The sequence below is a fragment of the Beta vulgaris genome, chromosome 9 (assembly GCF_026745355.1).
Source record: "Beta vulgaris subsp. vulgaris cultivar EL10 chromosome 9, EL10.2, whole genome shotgun sequence".
NCBI classification, from domain to species: Eukaryota; Viridiplantae; Streptophyta; class Magnoliopsida; order Caryophyllales; family Amaranthaceae; genus Beta; species Beta vulgaris.
In genome coordinates, this window is record NC_079210.1 from 20969592 (window position 1) to 20978353 (window position 8762).

Sequence of the window (8762 nt, forward strand, 5' to 3'; positions counted from 1 at the left end):
ACCATTGTTTTCTCTTTTCTAGGTAGCTTATGCAATTAAACGTCTATACTCCTTCTCGTTTCCGCTCAAACAAAAATATGTCTGAGACTCCCGAACAAATTGCTACTCGATTGCGAACTCTCGAGCAATTATCTCAAAGTTTTGGACTTGTTCTTCAAAACCAACTCAACAACCACGTCGGTGAGGAATCCCAAGCAACCATGGCCAAGAAAATTGCTAATTTGAAACCACCAACCTTCATTGGTCGAGAAGATCCTCTTGTGTTAGAAAACTGGTTGCGGGATATAGAGAAGATATTCACCTCTAATGGAACCCCTGACAACCAAAAGGTTGACCATGCTACCTTTTACCTTCGAGAGGATGCTGATCTTTGGTGGGAAACCCAAGGACCAACCATTCGTATGCAACCTAATTTTGATTGGTCTACTTTTAAGACTGCTATGAGGGCCCGATTCTTTCCCGAGCACATTAGGAGACAAAAATGTAGTGAGTTCACTAGATTCAATCAAGGATCTACTATGAGTGTAGAAGAGTATGCTCAGAAATTTCACGAATATGCTAGGGTTTGCCCCAATATGGTTCCTGATGAAGCCGCAAAAGCCCAAGAAATTGAGGATGGACTTAGTTTTAGAATTCAAAAGAGACTAGGCGGTAGTACCTCCCACACTTTTATGGAGGCTTATGGTAAAGCTTGCAACATGGAGAGAATTTTGAAACGAGAAGAGGAAGTGTTGGGACGAATCAAGAGGAAGGACCAAAGTGGGAACTCTCAAACTCAAGGTTATGAGAAAAAGGCTCGCTATGGAGGAAATAATAGCGGGGGTAACCATCAGGGAGGTCATTATACCAACAATAACAGTTCTCACAACAACAATCAAGGTCAAAGGAGACCAGGAGACAATAATAAGAAGGTGTTTGTCTGTAAGAAGTGCAATAAGAGTCACCCAGGTTTCACATGTCAGGGTGAGCGAATTAAGTGTTTCCAGTGCGGCGAACCTGGACACAAGGCCAACCAGTGTCCAAATAGGCAAACTGACCAAAATGGGCAAAATAGGGGAAACCACAATAATGGGAATACCAATCGAAACCAATACCAGACCCCTAATCGCCCTGCCAATCCTCAAGTTCCAAACACCAATGGTAATCAAGCCACTCCAAATGCTACCCAGAGCAACAACCAGATCAATGGAAATGGTGCACGTCCAACTTATGGCAGAATTCATGTCATGAGCAGAACTGAAGCGGACACCACCAGTAAGGTCGTGACGGGTACTTTTCTCGTAAACTCTAATCCTGCTTTCCTACTTTTTGACTCTGGAGCTTCTCATTCTTTTATTTCTCAGTCCTTTGTGGAAAAGTTTTCTTTAGAACCTTCATCGTCGTGTCTAGCCAACATTGTCATGTCCACCAGGACCACAATCCCATGTAATACCCTTTTTCAAGACATTCCTATTACCATAGGCGGGACTGATCTACCTGCTGATCTGATCTTGTTTTCCCTGAAAGACTTTGATGTTATCTTAGGAATGGACTGGTTGAGTAGATATAAGGCCAAGATTGAGTGTTATAAACAAAAAGTGTCTCTTAAAGGACCGCAAGGGAATAGGATATCTTACCAAGGGGTTGTCTTTACACCTGGAATCAAGATTATCTCAGCTTTGAACCTTCAAACTTACCTTAGGAAAGGCTACACAGTGTACCTGTGTCACATGAAAGACATAAGTAAGGAGGATGAGGAGATACCCAACATTCCTGTTGTTTGTGAATTTCCGGATGTATTTCCAGAAGAAATTCCAGGAATGCCACCAGAGAGAGAAGTTGATTTCAAAATCGACGTAGTTCCTGGAACAGGCCCTATTTCTAAAGCACCATATCGAATGGCCCCAGCCGAAACAAGAGAATTGAAAGTGCAATTAGAAGAACTCTTGGATAAAGGATATATAAGACCAAGTGTCTCACCCTGGGGAGCCCCAGTGTTGTTCGTTAGGAAGAAGGATGGATCTCTAAGATTATGCATTGATTATAGGGAGTTAAACAACGTCACTGTCAAGAACAGATACCCACTTCCTAGAATCGAGGATTTATTCGATCAGTTAAAAGGTGCTGTAGTATTCTCAAAAATCGACTTGCGTTCTGGATATCATCAGCTAAGGATCGCGAATGAGGACATACCCAAAACCGTCTTCCGCACAAGGTATGGCCATTATGAGTTCACAGTTATGCCGTTTGGACTCACTAATGCGCCTGCTGCATTCATGGACCTCATGAATCGAACCTTCAAGCAGTACTTAGATAAGTGTGTGGTCATATTCATCGATGACATTCTGGTCTTCTCAAGAGATAAGGAAGAATTAGATCAATGTCCATAATGTTTTCCATGTGTCTCAACTTCGCAGATATGTTCATGACCCAAACCATATCCTTCAACCTGAAACTGTCGAATTAGATCAAAACCTTACCTTTGAAAACCGACCCATTAAAATCTTAGATACCAAAACGCGAGATACTCGACGCAAAGTTGTGAGGTTAGTTAAGGTATTATGGTCGAATCAGAAAACCGAGGTAGCCACTTGGGAAGCTGAGGATGCCATGAGAAACCGATATCCGGAACTTTTTCCTCAGGTATGGTAAAGTTTCGAGGACGAAACTTCCTTAATGAAGGGAAGAGTGTAATACTAACTTTTCGTTTTCTAAATTAGAGAGTCTATGCAATTTAAGTTCGAGGACGAACTTTGCTTTTTAGGAGGAGTGAATCTAATATCCCGAAATTCTTAAACTCCTAAATAATTATTTTCTCCAAACTACAAAATTCATGATTTTATTTTAAAATTCAAAAAAAATACTTTATTACCTAATATACTTGAATTATTTTATTTGGAAATCTGAATTTCGGAAATAATAATCTTATAAAAAAAAAAAAAAAAATTCTGTTTTGGAGCAAATCTCACGCAGATTTCAGAATTTTGTCAGTTTATCAAGCAATCTGTCAAATTGATTCTCAATCAATTATCACCCAAAAATTTCGAAAAATCAATTCTAACCTTCCTTCTTTGTTTCAATCAAATCTTCCCTTCCTTCTTGAATTATTCCTCTTTCCCTCTTCTAAGACTATAAATACCGGACTTCTATACCTCATTTAAACACAATTTTTCGCTCAAAAATTCAGTAGGTGAGAAACCCTTTTTCTGTTAAACAAAATCAGAGAAGAAGAAGAAGAAGAAAAAAAAAAGGGGGGGGGGGGGGACGGGTCGCGTACCGCCGCGGATGGCCGGCCCTTTCTTCCTTCATCTTCATCTTCTTTCTTCTTTATTCTTTCTTCTTTCTCTCTCCTCTGGTCTTGTTTTGGTTCTGTCTTTTAGTTTTCCTTCGTACAAAATTTTCTACCTTACTGATTCAATCTTCTTTAGTTACTTTTGTTTCTTTTCCTTTTATCTTCTTTAGTTTACTTTTGTTTCTTTTCCTTCTATTTTCTTTAGTTACTTTTTGTTTCTTTTCCTTTTATTTTCTTTGGTTTTACCTTTTGTCTTTTCTTACTAACTGATTCCTTGAATCAGTAAAGTTGTTTAATGCAACTTCTTATTTTCTCTCATTATTTATTTATCTTTTCTTTCTCTTCATTCTCTAATTTTTAAACAAAGATTTTCTTTTTTTTTCTACTTTTGACAATTAAATCTTGTGAAAACTTTATTATTTCATCCACCTTCAATTCATAAACTTAATAGATTCGAATATTACATAGGTGACTATTTAGTTCTTCACTTACTATTGTAGACGGAGATTTTGTAGAAGGAGCTTTCTAGGGGTGACTTTATTATTCGTATCTGCGCTACTCGAGGTAATTTCGATGTTCATCGTACTCTAGTTCCCGTTGCAAAACGGCTATCTGTGTGATTATATGATTAAGTGATTATGTATGTGACAAATATTTTATTGACTAATATTATGAATTTCTGAGTTAGTAATCACTATTCTAAAAGTAGGATCCTCATAATACTATGAACTGGAGTATGTTATTATAACTTGGTAAGAGTATAAATATGTTATAATAATGTGTTCTTTTGAACTAAAGTATTAGTATGTGAATATTCTTGTGGCAAACCTTTATGACTAGAGTATGTTTTATGTTAACAAAACATGTGGAATTGTATGGTTATCAACTTGAGAATTTATGTTTATTATGACCTTTAAATAAAAACTAAGGAGGGTAATGAAGCCCGAAAGGGTGTTGAACAGGTTGCCCTATACGATGGTATAACTATCTATAGGTTGATTAATAGATACGATACGAACTGTTGTCTTCCTTCTATTTGTTGTGATCCAAGTAGAAGGGGTGTGCACACTAGGGACTCTATGATTTTGGCCATGGTTATATTGGGGTGACGACCTCTTGTTGAAGTAGGCGGTTAATAGGGATTAGTCCCGGCCTACTGGCGTTCACATTTCCCTCTCTTAATTTAAAATTATTATTTTAAGTGGTGTGCCTAAACGCTATGATATATGACTTGTAATTGGAGTTAGTAATACAAACGTTGATATCCAAACATTAGTGTTGAATTTGTTGGAGCACTTTTTTTTATTTCTAAAACCAAAATTATTTATAAAATTATTATTTTTACGGGATGGAGTCGAATTACTCAGTTTTACTGATTTTTGGGAGTTGTCTCCCTTGTTGTCTCCTTTCTATTACTTGCAGGTTGGACTTGATGACGGGATCTCGTGTGAGGAGGCTTAGTTAATTCACCTAGACGACCTTATTTAGTTTTTTTTTTTATTTGGAGTTACTATTTTAGATTTTATTAACTTTGGTTATAATGATATTTCTATTTTAAGACTTTTGGGTTAACTTATCTTTTGTTGCCTTTCATTTACTCCTAGAGAGTAAATGGGCGGTAATATCCTCCAAGTTTGAATAAAGGATTTTCTTAAAACTATACTTATTGGATTTTACACTTATTTGAAATTTGGAGGGTGTTACACAAGGTGATGTACTAGGCCTAATATAACCTTTATCTAGTAGTTCTTGCAATTGCATTTTCAGCTCACTGAAGAGGTGCCATTCTATAGGGTGCCTTAGATATGGGTGCAGTTCCAAGAACTAAGTCTATGGTGAACTCAATAGCTCTAGCAGGCGGCATACGTGAAATCTCACTCGGAAACACATCCATAAACTCGTTCACAATTGGGATATCCTCAAGCTTTACTTCGACTTCCTTACTCACACCCTGCACACACTAGTACAGAATAGACGATTTGCGTCGGATGCGAGGCGCCTATTTGTGTCGGACATGGGTCCGACGCCACAGGCCTCGACGCAGATTAGAATACATGATGCATTTAACTAGCTATCTGTGTCAGACAACGGCGCGATGCATTTAATTAGCTATCTGCGTCGGACCCCGCCTACCATACGACGCAGATGACTCCTCACCCATGTCATAGAGGCAAGACTCATCTACGTCGCATGAAGACTAAAATGCGACGCAGATGACTCATGTGCGTCGCTCATAGCACTACACGCAACGCACATGAGGCTTATCAATCCCAGCAGCCAAGCTCATGTGCGTCGCATGTAGTGCTATGTGCGACGCACATGAGGCTAATCAACCCATGAATTTCATCATTCATCAGCAGCATAATTCACGCACAATTCATCCGCAACGAAATAATGAAATTCAAATCAGCAATTCAGAAGCTAAACTTGAAAAAAGTTGAATTTTTAGATTGGATATAAAAGTGTATTTTTACAAAACCTAATTACAGAATAATACAAAATTACAGAAAATAAAAATAAGCAAATCAACAAAAGGAAAAAAAAAATCAATTACACATTTACAGAAATTATACAAAAATAAAAATTTTTACATCTGATGAGATGCAAACTTAAAAAAGTTAAACCTGATGAACGAAAAAACCTCCCTCTGATGGACATGAAAGTGAAGAGTAACAGGGGAACAAGATGAGAACATATGCGAACTCAATTCCTATTCTCGTCGCCTTCCTGCCCATTCCTATTCAATTACCCTTGCATTTTTCTCCTTCTTCACCCTCCACCATCAATTTCAACCCTAATTTCCGCAAAAATTAACTGTATCTTCAATAAACTCAATCTCAGATACACAAAACCCTAAATTACTCTTCTCAAAATTGAAAATTAGAGTTAACTTTTCTTCTTCCTTTTTCCCCCAATAAATTAGGGATTGAAAAGGTAGATAGCTTTAGATCAAGTGAAACAGCAAGTTAATGAAGAAACTTTGTGGATCTCCGTCAGGTAGAGAGCAGTAGGTTACTTTTGAGCCTGAAATAAGTGAATGAAACAAATTCGAAAAATGGAAAAATGAGAGAGAGGGAGGGGAAAAGTGATGAGAGACGTTGCTCGTGTCTTTTAGGGTTTGAGGGTGAGAGGGTGTGAGAGAGAGACACGGTGTTTCCTCATCAATTTCCTCACTTGCATAGTAGAGATAAGTCTAAATTTCTTAGGCTTCCCAAAACGTCTATAGGAGGCCAATTTTCCCAAAGGGTTTCTCAACTCTACCTTCTGAATCTCACAATCGATATTGGCCTTGTAACGACTTAACCAATTCATTCCAAGAATCACATCTAGGTCTCCCAAATTAAATTCTATTAAATCGGATAGAAAGACACAGCATCCTATCTTCAAAGGTAGATTTCTAAACAGCTTGGTACACCTTATGATTTCTCCATTAGGAATACTGATATACAAGTCAATTACTTCATAATCTACTAAGCCCAGAATCTTTTGGACAGATGATGATATAAAAGAATAAGTTTCCCCCGAATCAAATAATATTTTAACAAGGACTGAGTTAATATAAAAATTACTAGAAACTACGTCGGCAGATTTCTCAGCTTCCTTTCGACTCATCACGTACATCTTTCTCGCATGCTTACTTTGGTTGGGGTTCTCACTTGCAGGCTTACTATAGTTCCCCTGATTATTCTATTGTCCTCCAGGCTTACGACCTTAGTTTCCTGACTGTTGACCCCTGATCTGACCTGATTACCACTCCCATGGCCTTTCTGCTCCTTACCATGCTTAGAGTAGCACTCGAACTCCCTGCGACCCCTCTTTTGGTAGTAGTTACAAATCACCAATTCTCCCTTACAGTCTCTCTCAGGGTGGTTTTTGTTACACTTCTTACAGTGATAAAATCTTTCATGTCTACTCTGATTGCGGTTATCCTGGTTGTTTCTCCCTTGAAAATTCCCATTACCATCTCGGTTTTTCTTGAAATTTTCTTGGTTTGCCCCAACATTAAAATCTTTGCTCTTTTCACCTACTACCCCATTTTTCTTATCTCTCCTGGACTGTAGACCATAAATATGGAATGCTCTCCCAAACACAACATCTAGGGACAAAAAGGTCTCTCCTCCTAATCCCAACTGTATCTCATCAGTTAAGCCTTGCTCAAACCTCTGCGCCTTAAGTTTCTTAGTGGCTACAACCTCAGGTGCAAATCTAGAAAGGGCTATGAGTTTGTCGTAGTACTCAAAGATGGTCATACTACCCATCCTAAGGTTAATGAATTCTTGGGCTTTTTGCTTCCTCTAGCTCCACTCTCTCTCCACCATAAATCAGCCTCATCTTTCAGATATAGGACAGCCTGACCCACTCTCATATGCTCAGGGCAGTTCACAACCTCAAAAAGTTTCTCAAACTCCCTAATCCAGTTGTCTAGGAAGGTTGGGTCAGCTTGCCCCTTATAATATGGTGGTTTAATGATAAGCGCATGAATCGTGTTTATTGTATTTTTATAGTAGGTTAATTTAAGAGTGACCATGTGTTAATGTCATTTATCTTTGTTTAATTTTGTAATCATGAAACATAATGTAGATATGGTTTTTAATCACTACTGTATAGATCCTGATTTATCAATATCCATATTTTGGCATTAGTCATAATTTCACTAAGGTACCTCGTTCATTACTTTATTCAGCTTTTATTCAAATAGCCTTGATTAATGGTAATGACTATCAGTTTTTTTTTTATTATTATACATCAACTGTCACAAAATTCAGAATTAGTTGCCAAGGGAATAATGATTATCTAATGTGTTTATTGAATTAGGATTAAGTGACAGGGTTGGAATTGATTTCCTCTGCACTACTAATATGTTACTAAGTTGTGGTTCATAATGAGGGAGCATTATGAATGTAGTTCCACTCATTATTTAATCAATACTGGAGATACTAAAAGCAAAATCACAAATTTCAAATTTGCTTTATAGATGGCTTAACCAGGGAACCTTAGTTTTCTGTCTGCATTCATTCGTAAGTAAGGGTTGCTTGGACAGAACCAGGGAAATGTAGTGATTATGGGCTGAGATGTTTGGTTAGAAAATGTGGCACTAAATGTAATATTGTGTGCTTGACTTCATTAAACTAATCTTACTCCCTTGTTTTGATTATGCCACATGCTCTTTGTTTGTGGATAATTAGATTCCATGGCTTTTGGTCTATATGAAGTTTTTCCTTTCACTTGACTAGAGTTATAGCTCTAGTTCACGGTTAAGAAATTATAGGGGAGATTAGTTTTGATTTAATGAATGTGTGTTCTGATAGTTTAACTGGTTTAAAAAATAAAAAAAATAAAAAAACTTTGGTGGTGCACATGGAGCTGAACTTGAAGCCAAATTGGTTGCTTACAGAAGATAGTAGAAATTTGACCACAGTTTTATTTAGCTTCCTAACATAAGTACTTAGTTAATGACTTCCCCAATTTCTTAAAAAATTGTTGATGATGT